This window comes from Camelus ferus, chromosome 12 (genome assembly GCF_009834535.1).
Source record: "Camelus ferus isolate YT-003-E chromosome 12, BCGSAC_Cfer_1.0, whole genome shotgun sequence".
NCBI lineage: Eukaryota > Metazoa > Chordata > Mammalia > Artiodactyla > Camelidae > Camelus > Camelus ferus.
In genome coordinates, this window is record NC_045707.1 from 40,073,422 (window position 1) to 40,093,302 (window position 19,881).

The following is a 19,881-nucleotide window of genomic DNA, read 5'->3' on the forward strand; positions in this document are numbered from 1 at the left end:
AAAGCAAGAGCTGCCTAGTGCTGTCTGGCCCTTTCCACCGTCATCGATGCTGAGAATGTGGAGAACATGGCATTTAAAAATGACCAAGCAGCCCATCTGGTGTTACCAGCTTAAAATCTGTTTACATATTTGCTATAAATTACTAAAAAATTAATGCTTCCAGAATCTCAGCATTACATTTTTTGGTAATTTTATTCAGTGTTTGCATTAGTCACAAACTTTGTATGAATTTTTAAAATTTTATTTTAAGTTTGATGTATTTCAAACATGAAAAAAGTTCATAAAGTAATATATAAAACTGTTTTTAATCCACTTCTTAGATTTCACAAAATATTTTGTCATGATAACTTCAGAGCTTTTGTTTTAAATAAAATAGATTTGAAGAAAATAGATTTCCCTATCAGCTTTTCCACTCCCAGAGATAACTCTTACCTGAGGTTGTTAAGTAGCCTTTCTGCACTTTTACTACACACATTTTCCATAAACAACAGGCAATCTTATTTTGTATGTTCTGAGAATTTACATAAAAGGTATCATATTCAAGGTACACTTGGGATAATTGCTTTGTTCCCTCAACAAATTTATTTTAGGTTTTAACCATGTTGATAGTTATAAATCTTTTTCCTTGGCTTCTCTGCTCTGTAGTATTCCATGATGTAGTATATTTATGTACCCTTTATTGATGGACCATGTGGGTTGTTCCTCTCCAAAGAGGTTATAGCAGTCTGTGGGAGATCCTGATTCTAGCATCAAAGCCTTATACTGGACACTATTAAATATCTGACATTATTGGATTTATTTAGTTTTACAATCTGGAAGTGTTTCTCATCTCTTACTGTTGCTTTATTGAATTTTTCTAATTACTATGGATGATATTTTTGTGGTTTTTACTTCCTCTCTAAGAATTATTTATTCATAACCTCTTCTCATTCCAGAGAGCTGGAGATGTAGGAGGGATTGTTTTCCATTTACTTAATAATGAATTGAAGTTGTTTATCTCTTTTGGATGCTAATAAATTGCCTTTAGCCCTTTAATTTGCATTAAAAAATCTGTCTTTTTCATTTTTTCATGGTGCCTATTTTTATACAGATATTTAACTTTTAATGTGTTATTTATGATCAGTTTTTTCATTTATGGTTTATGCTTTTTGTGTCTTGGTTTTGATATCATTATTTATCCAAATATTTTAAAGATATTTTCTTATTTTTCTTCTAAACATATTAAAGTTTTGCATTTCACATCAAGAACTTTGACCTATCTAGAATTGTTTTTTGTGAAAAGTGTAAGGTGGAAATCTAGTTTGGTCTTTCTTCTGTAATGCAAGCCAAGTGTCCCAGAACCAGAGAGTAAATGGTTCTTTCTCGCCTGATGGATGTGTAATGGCACCTATCTCATACACTAGCTTTACGCCACACCCATGCGCGCAGGTGCCTTTGTATCCAAGTCTCCTTTTGTCTTCATCCAGGGAAGCAAGTGTGTGTGTGTATGCTTGTTTCTGAATTGTCTATTCTGTTTCACTGGTTTGTTTCTCTACACCTGCAACAGAATCACCCCACTTTTATTAATCTGGCTCATAATAACTCTTAATATCTGCCAGGCAGATTTCCCCTCCTAATTCTTCTTCAAGATTGTCTTGATTATTATTGACCCTTTATTCATCCATACAAATTTTAGGATTAGCTTTCTGGCAAGCACATGAAAAACCCTGTTAGGTTTGTGATTACTTGCGCTGAATTTAGAGATTTATTAGATGAAAACTGACATTTCTATAATATTAAGTCTTCCCCTGGACATATTTATCTCTCCAAAGATTATCTTCCCTTGTGTACCTTTAACAGATTTTTATAACTTTTTCCATAGGGTTTTTCACACCTTAGATAACTTCCTTACTTAAATAGTTACCTAGATTCACAGATAATTTATAGTTACTTATATATCCTGGGAAAAGTTGTTTTTATTTTCTGGATCCAAGTCCTTTATGATATATATGTTTTATGAATATTTTATTTAAGTCTCTAGATAATCCACATTTTTTGGATTGGAACTGATTACAATCATTATCTATACATGCTAAATAGAGGTTAATTGGTATCCTTAATTTGTTCCTGGTTTTGAAGGGAATGCTACTATCAGTAATTATGATGTTTGCTTTCAGTTTGAGGCAGATTCTCTTCATCAGATTAAGAGATAAAGAGAATTCCTATTTGGAATTTAAAATTATGATTGTGTTGTATTTACTCTATTTTTCCAAATGACCATTTTTTTCTCCTTTAATCTGCTCATATGATTAAATTACATTAGTAAGTATTTCTAATATTTAATTACCTTTACCTTCCTATGATAAATCCTACATCTAAACACACACACAATTGGATCTGATTTACTGGTATTTTATTTATGACTTTTGTATATATTTTGTGTATGTTTAACAAATTCATATTTATTGTGATTTTTGTATATATGATTTCTTTTTGTTGTTTAGTTTTTAGTTTTATTTTTCTCATGACTTCTTTTTTTTGGTGGTTCTTTTTCCCCCTCTTTTCCTGCCTTCTTAAAATCAATTGACTTTTCTTTATTCCCTCTTTTCCCACCATCAGTCTTTAGAAGTCATATACAGTTGGCCCTTGAACAATGTGAGGGTTAGGGACACCAATTCCCTGTGTGGTCAGACATCTTCATAGAACTTTCAACACCTTCGAAACCTAACTACTAACAACCTACTGTTGACCAGAAGCCTAACCAATAAAATAAATTGTTGATTAACACATATTTTGTATGTATATGTATTGTAACAATAAAGTAAGCTAGAGAGAAGAAAATACTATTAAGAAAATCATAAGGAAGAGAAAATATATTTACAGTACTGTATTTATCAATACTGTAAGTTTACATCGTCTGTTTCAAAATGAATTGTCTGTCAGTACCTACATCAGTATTGTTTTATTTGATATAAAACACGGTACTAATATTATACATCAAAAGTAAAAGATAACCTGAAAAAGAAACTTATGTTACTTATAGGTATAACGATTCATGCATTGATAACAAAGAAGCAGCAATATGGTTGCTTATGGTAGTAGCCTGGTGTAATCCATATGATTGCTTCACAGTAGCCAAGTCTACACACTAATGAGCGAATTGTTATAAAAAATTTATAGCGTACAGTATTATAGTCATACTGTAGTATTAGAAACATTGTTACTTAAAAAAACATTTAATTGTGATGATGGGCTGATACAGTTTTTCTAGTTAGAGAGAGGCATATGGTACAGTAATTTTTTTGAAAGCAAAGTTATAAAACAGTAAGAAAACTAACACATTACTAATTTTATATTAAATATCACTCACCTTATGCCTATGTAAGGATAGACTAGCATCTATATATATTTTATGCATTCATGATAAACCTAACTTTTTCTAAATGTTGTCAATATGTCTAGGCTATGTGATTCATCTGAGGGATACTTCAAGTTGTTGCAGATCTCAAAAAAATTTTCCAGTATGTTTGTTGAAAAAAATGTCTGCATATAAGTGGACCCACACAGTTCAAACCTGTGTTGTTCAAGAGTCAACTGCATATTATTTTTGTACTTCTAGTGGGTACTTGTAATTTATAACTGTATTTACAGAGTGTAAAGTTTAGCAATATTTCTACCTTCCTTCTAAAAGAAGCAAAAACTTAGATCATTCATCCCATATTTTATGTTATTTTCTAAAATTATAATTCCATGTTGGTTTTTTAAAACCTCCCCAAATTACTTTTTTAGAAAATAGTCCATGTTTGTTTACATTTTTCCTCATGTTTAGCATCTTATTTTCCCACGATTGCTTCTTGCATCCCATTCCTTTCAGCTTCCTTCTTATTCAAGTCCATCCTTTAGTAATCTTATTTCAGTGAGGATCTGTGGATGATAAACTGTCTCAGTCATTACATGTCTGAAATATCTTTATTTCACTCTCACTCTTGAATTTTCATTAAGCTGGACATTATTCCATCCTATTCTGACTTCTATTTTTGTTATTGGGAAGTCTTTTGTCAATCAAATTATCATCCCTCGGGAGCAATACATTTTTGCTATATGGCTATATTAAAGTAAGATTTCTCTGCAGTCCCATTATGATTTATCAGATGTGGGTTTATTCCTTTTACCCTACGTGGTACTAATGTGCTTCTTCAATCTAAGGGTTCATGTTTCTAAAAAAATTTTTTTAAGTCTCCATTACTATATCTTGGAATATTTCCTCTTACCACTTCTCAAATCTCTTCTTCCCAAATGCGTATTGACATGTTATTATGTCACTGTATTCTATCCCTCTTGTCATGAACATCCGTTTAAAATTTCAAATGTTCTCTCTTTTCATCCTTTTATGCAGCATTCTGTGTAATTTCCTCATATTTAGCTCCAGAACACTATTTTTTAAATCCTTTTTCCTAATCTGCTGTTAATTTGTTTATCAAGGTTTTAATTTAACTAAAATTACATTTTAGGCAGTTCCATTTAATGTTTCTGCAGATTTGGTTGTGTTTAGTTTTTAGTCTATTTTTTACGTTAAGGTCTTTATTTCCTATTTTATTATCTCCTTCAGATATAATAATATCTTGAATTGTGGAGGTGCTCAGCCTTTATTGTGTCTGCTGATTCTCCCTTATAGTGGATCATTTTCTCATGTAATTTGTAATTTTGGACTGTGAGTTCATCTTTATTTTCTTTCTTTGGCCCCACCTGCCAGGGTAGAAGTGTCTCTACAGTCCATGTAGTAGGTTCATTTGCTTCTGGTTTCTAGCTAAGACAAATTCTTACATGTTTCTTTGCTTAGATTACCAGCTCATTCTGGGAATGTACATTCCAAGGCCTCACCTGCAGATATTTCAAGCTTGGGCTTTGCTATTTCATGGGAAAAGCGGGGGCTTTTGTATCCTGCCTAGAGCCTTAAGGAAAGACCAGCATTCTTGCTGCTTTCATGACCTTGTTGGCAGGGGTTTTCTCCCCCACTCTTGAGTGTCAAGGCAGCCCCACCAGGGTTAGAACTTTATGCACATGCCTCAGCTCCAGCTGCACATTTAGGCAGGCCCAAGGTCACATCTTCTTGGTCTCCTTTCCCTAAAACCCCAACTCCTAGCTTTTGGGGTATGCACCTGAACTGGCATCCTCCGGACTGCCGTCCTGTTCATTTGTTCAGTCTTCATTCTAGCTCTTCATTCTGGTACCTGGGAGTTTCTCTTTCTTTATTTTGAACTTATGTATGTTTAACTAAACTGTATTATCTTTTATCTAATGCGTGTGTGTTTAGTTCAGGAAGGTGCTCTGCATTGGATCTGTCTCCCATGCTGCCAGAACTGAAAGTGCTCACAGGTACCTTCATTTAGACAGATAACATTCGACTGTAGTTTTTGCCACTTACTGGCAAAATGTCCCAGGATGACTTGAAGGATTTGGGGTAGGTCTTGATGGCTTTAGCTAAATTTGGGGAAGCAGGGATGAGAAAATTTTCATTGGAAACATGAGTTCAGTTTGGGGTTATTAGCAAACATGATCCTAATTATTTCCCCATCCATACTTCTTTGCATTGAGACTTTGCAGCTCTAACCACCAAGGAGTAGAATCTGTTCCACCCCCTCTTCTCACACCCTTTGAATCTAGGCTGGCCTTGAGGCTTGCATTGACTGGCCAGTACAATTGAGAGAAAGTAATGGTATAGCAGGTGTAAGTGTAGGCATCAAGAGTCCCTGAACACTTCGGTTCTTTCTCTTGGTACCGTGTAGCCCCCATGTGAGCAAGCAAACCTAGGCTGGTCCACTGAAGAATGGAAGACCACGTGCAATGGAGACAAATCACCTTGACTGAGGTTATCCTGGACCAGCCAGCCCCCTGCGTTACTAGACAGCTGACCACAGACATATAAGTCAGTCCAGCCAGTGCTGGAAGAACCACCCAGCTGGAGCCCAAGTTGCCAACCCACAGGATCATGAGCTAAATTAGTAGCTATTGTTTTGAACCACTGGGTTTTAAGATAGTTTATCATACAGCAAATGCTCACTTTTGTAGACATACTAAGTTTGAAATATCTGTGAAATATCCATTAGGATATTTTCAGTAGGAAGTTTTGATTCTAGATCTGGATCTCAGTAGTGTAAATGAAGTTCTACGTAGAGATTTAGGAGTGATCAGCATAGGGATGTTCATTGATGTCAAGCATGAACATTGAGAACATTTCTTATTTTCTGAACAAGATGTTAATTTTCTGGTGATAATGACTGCTGTGAAATATTATTCTTCGTTCAGCTCTCCTGCTGTCATTTCTGAAGAGACTATCATGAGATGAATAGTTAGGAAACATGTCTTTCAGAGAGTAATTGATATTTCTCTTGAGCTAGTCTGAGGTATTATACAGCTCAGAGTGTTCCTCTCAGAATGAAATGTTTGGAAGACAGGGTTTAAATTTGCCCTTTCACTGGAAGAGTTTTTGCCTCTACTCTTCCTGGTAGATCACTCTGCCTGATGTATGTGTCATAACCCTGCAGAGTGTATGTAGCTCAAAAATGAGAGAGAACCAACAGTTGTGTGAGTCAACATAAGTGACAAGTCTTGCTCGTATGTTCCTTATGATAACTCAGTGAACTTGGGATTGTGGCTATCCCCATTTTTACAGATAAAGAAACGGAGATTCCTGAGTTTTAAAAGTTGCTCAAGGTCATTCAACAAATAAAGAGCCAGGGTTCAAGCCTGGTTTTCTGACTCAAAGTCTTTCTCACTTCCTACCACACCACCACATCCCAGATGAAGGACTTTTCACCTACACAATTGAATTCAGTCCTCACCACTCTTTGTGAGGTATTACTAGTCATTTTAAAACTTCCTGTGTATCATACGGCTTTATTTCTGTCCTCTCCAATATACTTTTATACAGATTATTTAACCCTGTCTGAAATCCCATGGACACCCCTCCACATGGCCCAAGAAATAGGGCAGGACCAGACTGGGTTATGCTCCCAAGGGAGTCACGCTAACCTATCTTGTCATTTGAAATGGCTGTGAGTCTTTATCTGACCACAAACTCTAATTAATGATCATTTAACTGTACTGTCAACTCCGTTTAAATTTGAGTGATACCAGTTGTTTCTTCCTTAGGCCAACCAATAGCAACAGGGGAAGGCATTCATGCATGCCATTGTCCCAGTGGCTCTGGGCCTATAGCAGCCCAGTTTAATGGGCATTCAGAGCTCATTAGTGAGGAAACACATCAGGAGTGACCGCTCTGGTGCCACACGTTGCAACTAATAGCCCTGCCGAACAGAATCGTTTCTGTTTCTGCTCACTTGTTGTGAAATCCTTTCAATGTCAACAAGTGGTCGTGTCGGCAGGAGCCCGCCATCCTGCCCAGCAGTTTTATCCGTTGCTCTCCTGAGTCAGACTTGTGTCCTCCTCCATTGTCCGGTCCCACAAAGGAGCCTGAGCAATCACAAAGCCTTCACAGCCATTCATCATCAGCTCACCGATTCCGCGGGCAAGATTGCCCACCAAAGCATGGGCCAGTCCGTGGGCCTGGCATGTGTGGGTCCAGAGGCAGGACACTGGGCCAATGGCCCCCTGCCTTGGGGATCTGAGCAGCACAAACAGATAAGGTTTGACTTCCTTATTCAAGAGACAACCAAAGTTACATGTAATGTACAGAGTTGGGCTAAGCATGTACTAAGACCATAACAGAAAAATTGCAGTGTGGCCAGATTGGGTTATTCTCTAGTCTGGAAAAGAAAGTGAACTTTCTGATCAAAGGGGAGATTGCACCAAATAGATCAGTTTATCTACTCAAGGGATGTGTATCCTTTTATTCTTGAATAATTTGGTGCATTTGCACCGTATATAGAAATGAAAGTTGTCTATAAAATGTCACGCGAACTGTCTAAGCTATATTGTTAGATTTTTAGAAAGATAAGTGATACTCCTGTTTGTGCAATGTTTTGATACCCAGGTGGTTGAGAATTAGTCATATTTGCCAGAAGTCCAGAAGCACTAAAAATGATTCTCCAAATATAGCATTTCATACATTGGAAAAATGCTTTCTGTTTTCACTAAAAGGATAAAATTTTCTCTCCTTGAATATAATTCTTTAATCTTTCAGAGCTTTTGCAAGGAAGTGTCTGTTGTAATTCATTTTGTATTTGACAAAGTAGGTGGTGGTCAAAGTGATAAAGATCTTAAACTCCTCAGCTCACCCTCCAAGCCCCAGGCCTGGCCTCTAGGTCTGCTGTGTCCAGCTTCTGTATGTGTTTCTGTATATACTTCTTTTCTAGTCCAGACCCTACTAGATTTTTTAATTACTGGTTTCTGTGTCTGAATCCCTTGCTAAACTGAGAGCTGCTAGAAAACTATTTCTCCTTCTTGCTCGTCTTAGTTGACTTAGCATATATACATGAGTAGATGCTAAATAATTTTTTGTTGAATTAAGTAATCAATGTCACAGAGTTGTCAACAAGTGGACCTGTGCCTTTGCATTTTCAACCTAGAGGTACCACAAGAAGTGATCAAGCTGTTAAACATTTTGGAGCATTACATCTGGTTCACATTCTTTGCAAATTTGGGGCTTAAGAATACAATAGTTAGGTAGAAGTCACTTTCTAATCAAAATATTTGCAGTAGGAGAAGCAAGTTTTTAATATCGATGTTCTGACAAACAGTATGTCCCCAAATTTCTTATGTGTGTTTTCCTAAGATGTGGTTTCTCTTTATGGTTATCTGTCGTCGTTGTTACCGTCATCATACCTTCCAATAATTGAGCCCCTACTATGTGCCAGACACAAATTAATGACTGTAGTCTGTGCTCATTCACATCCACCCAGCTGCTTTTATTAATGCTGTGAATATGCAGAATAGCACGAGGGTTGTGCAGTCCTTCTGTGCATTATTGTAGGGGCAGCCCCTTGCAGAGGCTATGTATCTATAAAATACTCTGAAATTCCTCTATGGGCAATCTGTTTCAGATACAGAAGACATGCCAAAGTGAAGGGAATTCTGTTTCCTAATGGGCCACCCTGCTTTGTGATGCCTCTCTCACGCAACACTTTCAAAAGACCGCTGACTCACCCGTGGGTTTTACTGCTGTGGTTGAAGGTGCACAACGCCAAGGTTAAGCTCATGGCCCTTGCTCCTTTTGAAGGTAAGTGATGACATGCATTGGTTTCCAAAGGAAGTGCTCAGATGATAACTAAAAACTCAGACTTTGAAGTGTTTTCACAATTATTAAAATAAGAAAAACAAAAAGAAAGAATTTCTTATAGTGTCCTTTTTTAGAAAGTTTTTTGGTGTCCATAGTAGGTTAGCTCTGACCTTCACCAGTGCGATTTGGTTACAAAAGTTTTATGTAAATTATCCCATTTATTCCTTCTAAGGATCCTGTGTAATAGATCTTACTATTATCTCCATTTTACACGTGAAAAAATTAAGGATTAGAGACATTAACCAGTCTGCCCAAGTTTAGGGAGGTAGAAGGCCGTGGAACCAGGATTTGAGCCTCTTTTAGGGCTTATGTCTTTTTTTCCCCCCCTAATATTTTTAAAAATTGAAGTATAAATACTGTGCAATGTTATAAAAGTTACAGATTTGCAATATAGCAATTCACAATGTTTAAAGGTTATACTCCATTTATAGTTACGATAAAATATTGGCTATATTCCCCATGTTGTACAATATATCCTTGTAGCTTACTTTATACCTAGTAGCTTGTACCTCTTAATCCCCCTACCCCTATATTGCCCCTCCTATCTCCCCTCTCCCCACTGGGATATGTCCTCTGTATCTGTGAGTCTGCGTCTTTTTTTGTTATATTTACTAGTTTGTTGTATTTTTTAGATTCCAGTATAAGTGATATCATACAGTATTTGTCTCACTTAGCATAATATAGGGCTTGTGTCCTTGACAAGAGTATATGCTCCCACTGATCCCCCATTATGTAGCTGTGGCTGAAGTTTAAATTTGCCTTGCATCTACTAGCTGTTCCAGATGGAAATTTCCTTAAGTCTTTATAATGCCAGAGCTACTTTGGCAATATTGGCCTGGTGCTTCTAGCAGGAAGTCACTCAGAAGGTCTTTCCGCAGGCAGCTTGCCATCTCTTGTCCTTCAAGCCATACAAGAACAGCTCTTTGCTGCCTGGCCACCTCTAACATTTTACAATAGGACACATTGGGGTTCATTTTGTTTCTGTCTTACAATCCCCACAGCATGTCACTGAGGAAGTGATATAGAACTGATTAAGAGCAGTCTCTGTGTCCCATCTGCATGAGTGGGGAATGAAGGGCTTTGCAGCACATTACTTTGGGGGACTTTGAAAAGGGTAATTAAATTGTTTAAATCGAATTTGGGGGCCCCTGTCACAAATCATTACCTTGTCTTTCCTCCATCTATCTCCTTGTTCTTCAAATTAATGGCACATACCACACACTGACCTCCATTAGCTTAATTTGCTTGAGACATTTTCCAGCCCATATCATCAAAATGAGAGAGAAAATTATGTTGGCCAGGGGACCATCTGTGGAGTACAAAATGTTAAAGAAGCAGGAATTTTTCTGCATTTTCTTATTTCTTGTTTTTGAAACTATTCTGTATACGTACAACTCTAGATACTTACAGTTACAAACTCAACACGTTTCTCAGATTACTGGCTTGGATTTGGTAAATAAGACTGGCATTTCTATTCTAGGATGACATTTAAAATATTCTTATCCTCAAATGTTAACACATGAGCTACAGAAAAAAATGATTAAGGCTTTGACTTCTTAATCAAACATTTCTCTTAACTGTGAATGCCGTACATAGCTCTCTAGAGCTATATTCTCTCTAGCATTTCACAAAAAGTGCTGGGAAATAAAGTCATCTCTGAGCACCCCTGCCCAACACACTCAGTTTTTAATGCATTAATTCACTAACCAGCACTGATTCCTTCCTCCTGTAAATGAACTGGTTTTTCTAACTTCCCTGTTGGGTTAATTATCATCAATATACTTCTGAGATTAAGAAATATGATCTATAGATTTGGTGGTTATTATATAATTCAATTTAGCATGCATTTTTTGAGTATATTCTAGTTAATTATTTTTGGCCTGATGGGCACAGCATGGAGAGGAAAGTTCTCTTCACTAGAGCACAGGTAGAATGATCAGTTACCTACCAAAATAGCACTGTATTAAAAAAAAACCCTTCCAGAAACTCCATACAGGCTTAGGGAGGAAGTCTGGTGAAGTACGTTGGAAAAGGGACAGACACTTGATAGTGAGCCTGGTTCTTCCTTAAGCAGCGGTGTGACTGTGGTCATGTCACTCAGTCTTGACAGGTCTTAGCTTTCTTGTGTATTAAACCAGGCCCTTGCACAAGATCTAATTTCTCTATCCACCCCACACCAAGGACCCTTTAATTATCTTTTCCTCTGATTCCTTATGTTTTGAAAGACTTAGTCTAAGAAAGAACATTTATTAATGATTAATTTGTTTTCATTAATGATTTATTTTCTACCAGAAACATACATAGTATTGCCAATTGGACCTTTTCATAAACATGAGACCACAAAGTTACACTAATTTGATGATTGTAGCCTAAATCAATAAAATAATTTTTTGTGTGCGTAAGCCAGACGTGCTCAAACTTTCTCAATTCATGGCACTCTTAGGCCCCCCAATTTTTTTCATGGTCCTCCTAGGCCAAAAAAATAAAATAAAGTCTAGCAGTTCTGTTTATTAAGTACTTAGATCCAAACAACTTAGGTGGTATTTATGTCCTGATAACTTAGTAGCCATTTGGGAAAAAAATACACCTAACTTTTAAAAATATTTTTTAGTTCATTCTTATAAAACCACAATTATAGGTGTACGTGCCTATTGGGCACTGTGCACCTTTGCAGATCTTGGAATCAGATTTATAAACAAATTATTAACAGATAATGATAAATTATTTCTTGTTCCACATTGATTTCCACATGGCACTCACTTGCTTTTTTATTACAGCAATTGTGGAAAATTCACTTTGACAGATAAGACATTATCAAAATAAGTGTAGCACATTTAATGTTGAAATTGTGAACTACCTTGGGCTAAAAATTTCCCTGATGTCTGGCAGATTTGAGTACTTCTGTTTTCCAGAAATATAAAATTATCCTGTAGTGTCTCTCTGAGTTCACTGAGACCTTCTCATGCCCCCCTCACTCCTGTGTTCCTTAACACACAGTTCAGGAACCACAGAACTAGGCACGTTTATCATAGCAAAATACTTAATTTTCACTAGGCTTTCTTAAAATTATAAAAAGAACCAACTGATGCCATCATGACTTTCAGAGATCCCCCAAGTCAAGAACCACTAGACCAGAGAGTCTAGTACTCTAGAGTTCTTCTTTTGAATTCTAATACTGTACCATTCATTCTCTCCATATTTATTGAGCACCTGATATGTTTCAGAAATTGATCTGAACAAAACAGATGAAAAACTCTGCCTTTTTGGAACTTACATTCTAGTAGAGGAAGTAAGAAAATAAAGTAAACAGAATAAATAAATGAATTATGTTGTATGTTGAAAGGTGATGAGTGGAGAGAATCAGGAGTCCCTGGGGCAAGTACAGTTTGAAACAGGGTTATTGGGAATAGATCTTATTGAGAAAGTGATGTCTAAATAGAGACTTGAAGGGAGTGAGATGTTAGTCCTACACAAATCTGAGAGAAGAATGTTCAGATGGGACAGTGAGACACAGGCTTTAAGGCAGAAGAGCAGCTGGGATGTTCAAGGACCAACAGGGACATCAGTGCAACTGGATCAGAGGCATCAAGAAATGGAGTTGTAGGAAAAGATGTCGTAGGCAAAGCAGGGCTGGAGGCAGAACCGGTAAGGCCTGGGAGACCAGTATAAGGGCAATGTATTTTCCTCTGAATGTGATGGGGAGCCACTGAAAGTTGTGAGTAAGAGTGTGACATGATCTGATTTATATTTTCACAGGATCACTTCAGCTGCTATATTAAAATAGACTGTAGATGCTGGATAACAATTAGAGGGCTACTACAGTAATCTAAGTAGCAGTAATTATGATATAATATATCATTATATAGCACATAAAACAATACTGTATATTGTGGTATATTTATAGTATATTGAAGAAAAGTGTGGAAAGAAAAAAGAAGGGAAGCAGGAGGAGACCCAGGATGTCGATATATCAGCAAAGTGTCAGGCTGAATGGTCCTGGGCAGAAGGGCAAAGAATTATTCATGCTATAGCAAGGTCAAGGGGTTTAAGGACTGTGAAAGGGATTTGAGGACTCAGATACCCTGATGATAATCTTGGCTGCATAGTAATCAGTTATTTCGATAGTGAATTATCTCATGATGCAATCTTTTATAAAAGTGGCAACAAAAGTTTGAGAGTTATTCAGTTGGAACTGCATGCTGTTCAGTCAACACTGGCTGGCTGAGGGCAGGGTAGATTGGGTGGCCGGTGGAGAGGAGATAGGAGAATACATCGCACTGAAGTCATTCAATAAATAAATTGTGTCCTGAGAAAGAATGTCTCAGATGAATTGTGAACCACTGTAAAGGATGCATTCTTTTGTTGTTACAGTAATAGAAGCAGCAACTCAGTGTAATTAAGATTTCAGTTAACTTTGGCCTAGTTGTGAATATTTTCACGTGGGAATATCAAAGGGACTGGAAATCCAAGGTGCTTTCAGCTAGGTTAGTGTCACAGAATCCCAAAATTGAATCCTGTTTTTCTTCCTGCCAGTTAACAAAAGAGTGTGTAAAAGGAATTTAAGATTCTTTCTGTCTATTATTAGCTTCCTGGATCTCCAAGATACCTGCAGGGGGACATTCTACCAAAAAGCAAGTGATGGAAAAACCTGTGTTCTTCTTGCTCTGTTCTCCGCTGACTGAGACTTGTGGCTGACAGGTAATAGAAATCTTTTCAGTCCAGTAGCTATTGTAGGAAACGAAAATCCTTTGTGGTTCCCCTTAAATGCTAGGAATCAGAGAAAGCTATTCTCTAACAAACAAAAACACACCAAACAAAAAATTGCTTTTCTTTGCACATCATCCTGACTCCCCAAGTGCTCTGATCAGTTACCATCAGAGCATCTGTCACAAGTACTATTGATGACATCCAACCTCTTGGTGCCCTCTTATACAGATGGTCACTTATATTATGGAATTTGACAAACCACTAGATGAAAGGGCACAATCAATCTTCCCCTCTGTAGCTGCAAGTTCCACATCCTCGGATTCAACTGACCACAGATAAAAAATATTTGAGAAAAAATTACCAAAAAGTTCCAAAAAGCAAAACTTGAATTTGAAGCAAACAATTTACGTAGCACTTACTTTTTATTCACAACTGTTTACATAGTATTTATGTATCAGGTATTATAAATAATCTAGAGATGGTTTAAAGTATATGGGAAGATATGTGTAGGTTATATGCGATGCTGCACCATTTTATATAAGGGAGTTGAACATCTGCAGATTTTGGTATCCACAGGGGTCCTGGAACCAATCCCTTTCGGACAAGGAGGGATGACTGTACTTTAAAAGACACTTTTCCTCCCAGTGAGGGTAGAATTAGTCTCGTAAGAAAACAGCATTGTGCATTCAATGGTATAGTTCATCTAGGGGAAAAAAGTGATTTCAAATGGAACACATTATTGTTTTGTGTTTTTAAAAGCAAAAGATAGATGAAAGCCCAAAATGTCTTTTAAATGAAGGATAGCAGATCTCTAGGCTTGGTAAGTAATGCATGAGTAAAAAGAATCTATGCCTGATCACAGTATTTGTAATTGATAATTAGATAATCCCAGTTTTTAGATTAATTATAGATTTGCATTGTCTTTTGCTAACATAAGAATTTTTATTTAAATGGGACTTTACATTTCTTCTGTTTCTTTCTCCTGTTTCTATTCCCAAACCAAAGAGGGGATCACTCCCGTTTCGTATTGCCATTCCAGATAGGAAAACAGAAAATGAGGAAAAGATATAATGTACTACAAGAGTGTTCTGTGACCCTAAGGAAATGTTTGTTCTTGTATCTGTTTTAATTTAAGATGGGGGGAAAAAGACTTCACAGAGAAGTAAACCTGAGACACTGATTCAAGAGCCAGACAGTTCAATGAACAGGATAATCGGGGTAGTTTTTGACAGGTGCGGCTGCCTGCCTATAGCTGGCATATAATCATTACCATTTTAATAAGGCTCTAATAGGGGGGCTGATCATTCAATGGGGTGTGAGGATCCTAATTCAGCTCCCAATCCCACATGAATGTGCTAGAATTTGCAAGCTTTGTTTTCCTCTTTTGTACCTCTGAATGCCAATAATTACCGGCTATAGATTCAAAAATTCTTAGAACTGGAAGCTAAATTAGCTCTCCTAATACTGCAGAAGAATGTCAATACTCATAAAAAAAGGAAGCAAGTGGTTTTTTTGTATTCTTTTTTTTTTTATTACACTTGTAGGCATTGTGAAGATCAGCAGTTGAAGTGGGCTGGCTACAGCATGAATAATAACATTACTGTCCTTCTCATGAAGAGCCCTCCCCCTCTCAGGAACAAAAAGTTATCCATTGGTCCAAATGAAATAAGTCTTCTAAAATCATACATTGCTTTTTAGCTTTCTGCTTTTCTTGTTAGGAAAGAATTCATACCTTCTCTCTGGTCTGGTTTAGAGACAGAATCTGTAAATATTCTCTAAGTTCCAGTTGTAAGGTAGGTATCTCCCTGGGAGGGAGGGGAAAGCTTAAACCTCCCCAAAGCCTATCTCCAAAGAGATTATTCATAGTCAAACCACTTGCATCATAGGTAGAATTATAATAATAACTATTCTGATGTTGGATCCCATTATTTAGATAGCACGAGGTTCTGGATGCTTTATTTGGTGCTTCAACACCTGTATGAGGTAGATATTAATTTCAGGCCCATTTTCACAGAATGATACTTCAAGTGATGAAATAATATTCTCAGTCATACTTGTATTAAGTGGTAAAGAAAGGATTCAAACTGTCTATATACCACAATTTCAGTTTGTTTCTTGTAGGTGACAGCTGTCTGAAGCTCCCAAGGTTTGTGCACTTAAATCAGTGATGACTGCACCTCACCCCACATCTCACCCAGTGTCACAAAGTACGACAACCAGTCACGTCCCCAGTGTCAGCAGAAATACTCCTCAGTGGAGGTAAGAAACCTGGCTGAGGGTCATGCTCAGGCCAGTGCCAGGAACCAACTTTCAGAGATGCTTAAATTCCCCTCCTTCATGCATCAGACCACACTGTCTCCAAACAAGCCGTGGAAAATGAAATCTTCGGTGGTTGATAAGTAATCTTCAAAGTGTCATTTGTCTGCACTGATGACTTGCTACATCCCTGTTCTTTGGGAGTCCTGCCAGATGCTCTGCTGGCTTCTAACACACTGTGTGGGGGCGGTAATGTACCTAAGACCTTTGGGATAACATCACACGTATGCTCACCTTAAAACAAACTCTCTTCTATGTCAGTCATTGACATGCTGAAGTTTCATGTATCCATCCTTAAAGTCCAAGGATACTGATTACCATTGTCAGGCCTTATTTTGTTTAGCTGATATACTTTATTCATAAAATTTTTAATTAAATGGGACTTTGGATTTTACAGTTCAGAGAGCTGTAGTGTCCTGACCATTGTCACATAGTAGACCTGACACCAGAATCTAATTTTCATGATGCTTCAGAATTATTTTCACTATGAATCAAAGTCACTAGGGACCTTTAAAACACACACATACACGCAAATCTCCACACATTATACCCTAGCCCATTTGAATATCACTAGGGAAATATATTGTTAGGCCTAATTCCTATATGAAAGATTAGGGTCTCATAACTGCTTTCTGATGGACAAATATGAATAAGCCAACTGATACTATATGTTTATTTTCTTAAGTGTCAGAGTCTGATTTTGTGTCACTCAATGCAACTCTGTATTAGCTATTGCTGCCAAAGGAATTACCTCTACATTTAGCAGCTGAAGGCAACAAGGAACATTTTTTGGCAGTTTTTGTTGGCCAGGAGCTCAGGAGCAGCTGAGGTGAGTGGTTCTGGCTCAGGGTCTCTCATGAGATTGTTGTCAAGATGTCAGCCAAGACTGCATTCACCTGAAAGCTCACCTGGAGCTGGGAGATCTGTTTTGAAGACTGATCACGCACATGACTGTCCAGTTGATCCTTCAGGGTCTCACCACGTGCATCTCTCCATTGGGCTGCTTGAGTGTACGGGGCGATTGCTCCCCACAGAGTGAGTGGCCTAAGAGAACAAGGTGGAAGCCATAATGTCTTTTATGACCTGGTCTTAGAAGTCACACTCCATCATTTCTTCAATATCTTATTGCTTGCATGAGTCAGACCTAGTCACTGTAGGAGGAACAAGAATACAAGAAGAGTGAATCAACTAGGGGCCATCTGGGAGCCGGCTACCACAAATTCCATGGCAGAGCTCTTGACTCCAGTAACTGCTTTGGGAGAGTCATTCCCACTCAACTCACAGAGTAGAGCCAACTGGTTAATCCTCCAGATACAAGTCTCCACAGACACACAGACCCTAGGAATGAAACTCACAAGCTCTCTCACCAGTTTTCTGTTAATGTCTAACTCATGGCTAGGGAATGTAAAGACCTCTATTTCTTCTTTAGTCGTTTATTCATCCTTTCCCTCAACAAAAATTTACCGAGGACCTGCGACCTGCCAGGTGTGATAGGTAACAACAATAAAAAATATATCTAGAATGTACTCTCTAGAATTCAACTGACACCTTCACAGAAGTGTACCACTGAAGTACCATTTCCTCGTGGAAAATTCTAACATTCTAGATTTAGGGCTCCTTATTTAATCCTTTTTAAATCTGACTTGTTTGTGAATCTCATCCCAATTGCCATGTTCCCTAGGAATCAAAGAACCATCAGACCCAGAAAAGTGTTAGACAAATAAGATTCATTTTGGCAAAGGTCAACTGAACAAGCACATACCCCAAAGGGTGCCATGCAGTGCTTAAGACCATGAGACTAGAAATAACACCTGGTCCCTGGTTTATAATATCCAACTCATAACATTACTGAGAATATTTTTTACCAAGTTTATACTATTCATAAAACTGAACATGTCAGTCATGTCCTATTGGATTAAAAAAAGTTGTGCTAACATAAGAAATGACTGAAATAGCCATACCTGACAAATAATCTTTCCCCCTTTAAACCATTGAACCACATTTCACTCATTAGAAAAAAATGGGGATAGAAATAGTAGTGCCTACTTCATAGGATTATGTGAGAATTGAATGAAATAATTTATTTATAGTAATTAGCACAGTGTCTGAACTCTTAAGTGCCCAGCAAATGGTAAAATATACCAGTATATTATTCTAAACCACTCATAGCTAACTGGCTTTACTTTGGTGGTGTTCATTTTTTTTGTTCATTTGTTTTGAGAATTTCAGTGATCAATCAAAAATTTAAATTTCAAACATTGAAAATTTCCCCCAAAACATTAAAATTCTCCCATAGTTAATGGGCTCTCCTATAATCTGAAATAGATGTCTTTTCTTCTGCAGATTTTTCACTCGTTTTTATATGACACAGGAACTGGTTGTGTGACTCAGTGTAGCTGGTGTTTTTAACAAATTACAGTGTCATATTGGATTAAAATGTATCACTTTAGTCTATGACATACTTTTCCATCTGTAAAATGGGATGAACATGTTTATTAGTCTTTCATTTAATATGTGACAATTAGTATCTTGGAAAGCAGAAATGTACATTTGGATGAAATTAGTAGGTGGAATAGTCAGTAAAATTAACCTATGGCATCCTACTTTTGATAAGTAGGATCCTTGAGTTTTTCACTTGTCTCGTGCTGTGGACAAGCAGAGGACAGCAACATATTCTGCTAGCGTCCAAACTTCTGCTGATTTTGTGAATATGACCTTTCGAGCCAAACTTAGGCCTCTTCTGCTTCCAATTCTGCTGAACATGAAGAAAATGTGATTTCCTGGAGCAAAATAAAAGGCTTAGAAAGAAGACTGAGAAGGCGTCTTAGATATCAAATAGCTCTTACAAAACACCGTTTTGATGAAGCAGTGTAAGCAAGTCAGAAACATATGTATTAAATTTCCCTTGTGTTATTTGGGGTTTCAAAAATCAAGGGATTAAGAAAGTGGTAGGGGCTGCCCTTCGGTTGGACAGTGCCCTTAGAAACCCCCTAAACGTGTTTTGGGGGAGAGATTTAGTTGACCCTTCAAAACTTCAGGATATTCTCCACAGACCAGGAAGTACCCAGAACTCTTAAGATTGTCTCATTGCCAGCTTTCCAGTCCCATATCTAGATCAAAGAAATGGAGCTAAGTGCACAGATGCTGGGAGGCTTATCTGTACTGAAGTAATGATCCTTTCCTTTGGTTTGCCATGAATTAGAAATAATCCTCTTTTTTTCCCATCTTAAACCAGAAAAGAAATATTAGACACACTTTTCCTTTACTGAGCTCCAATTCTGAAGATATTACCCTCAGAAAAATTTGTTAAATTAAGAAGTATGACTAGTTCTTCTTTCACTTAGCTTAATTGAGTAAAGTAACTCTTTAGTGCCCAAAGCCCCAGTTCTCTAATTGTTTTGTTATTGGAGGATGTCAACAGTTGTCTCCAAAGGATGTTGGGGAATGCTTTAAAATGCGCTAATTATATTATTCAATGATATTCTGAAAAACAAACAGATTCCTAACATCACAATTTAAAAGGAGTGAAGGTGGAAGAAGGAATGAAGTGTCCAAAATATAACAACAAAAGGTCTGCTCTGAGGTATTGGAGTCCCATGCATTGAATGAATTCAGATTAAGTTTAAATCCAGCAAGGTTTG

General features: G+C 37.3%; 1 long non-coding RNA gene across 1 annotated transcript in view; it reads left to right on the top strand.

Annotated features, from left to right (window-relative positions):
• Positions 1-8,954: 8,954 nt before the first annotated feature.
• Positions 8,955-19,881, top strand: part of LOC116667694 — a 75,093-nt gene continuing 64,166 nt past the window's right edge. The window contains exons 1-3 of the long non-coding RNA XR_004324682.1: positions 8,955-9,157; positions 13,803-13,915; positions 16,046-16,183. This is a non-coding gene — a long non-coding RNA (uncharacterized LOC116667694). The remainder of the gene's footprint in view (positions 9,158-13,802; positions 13,916-16,045; positions 16,184-19,881) is intronic.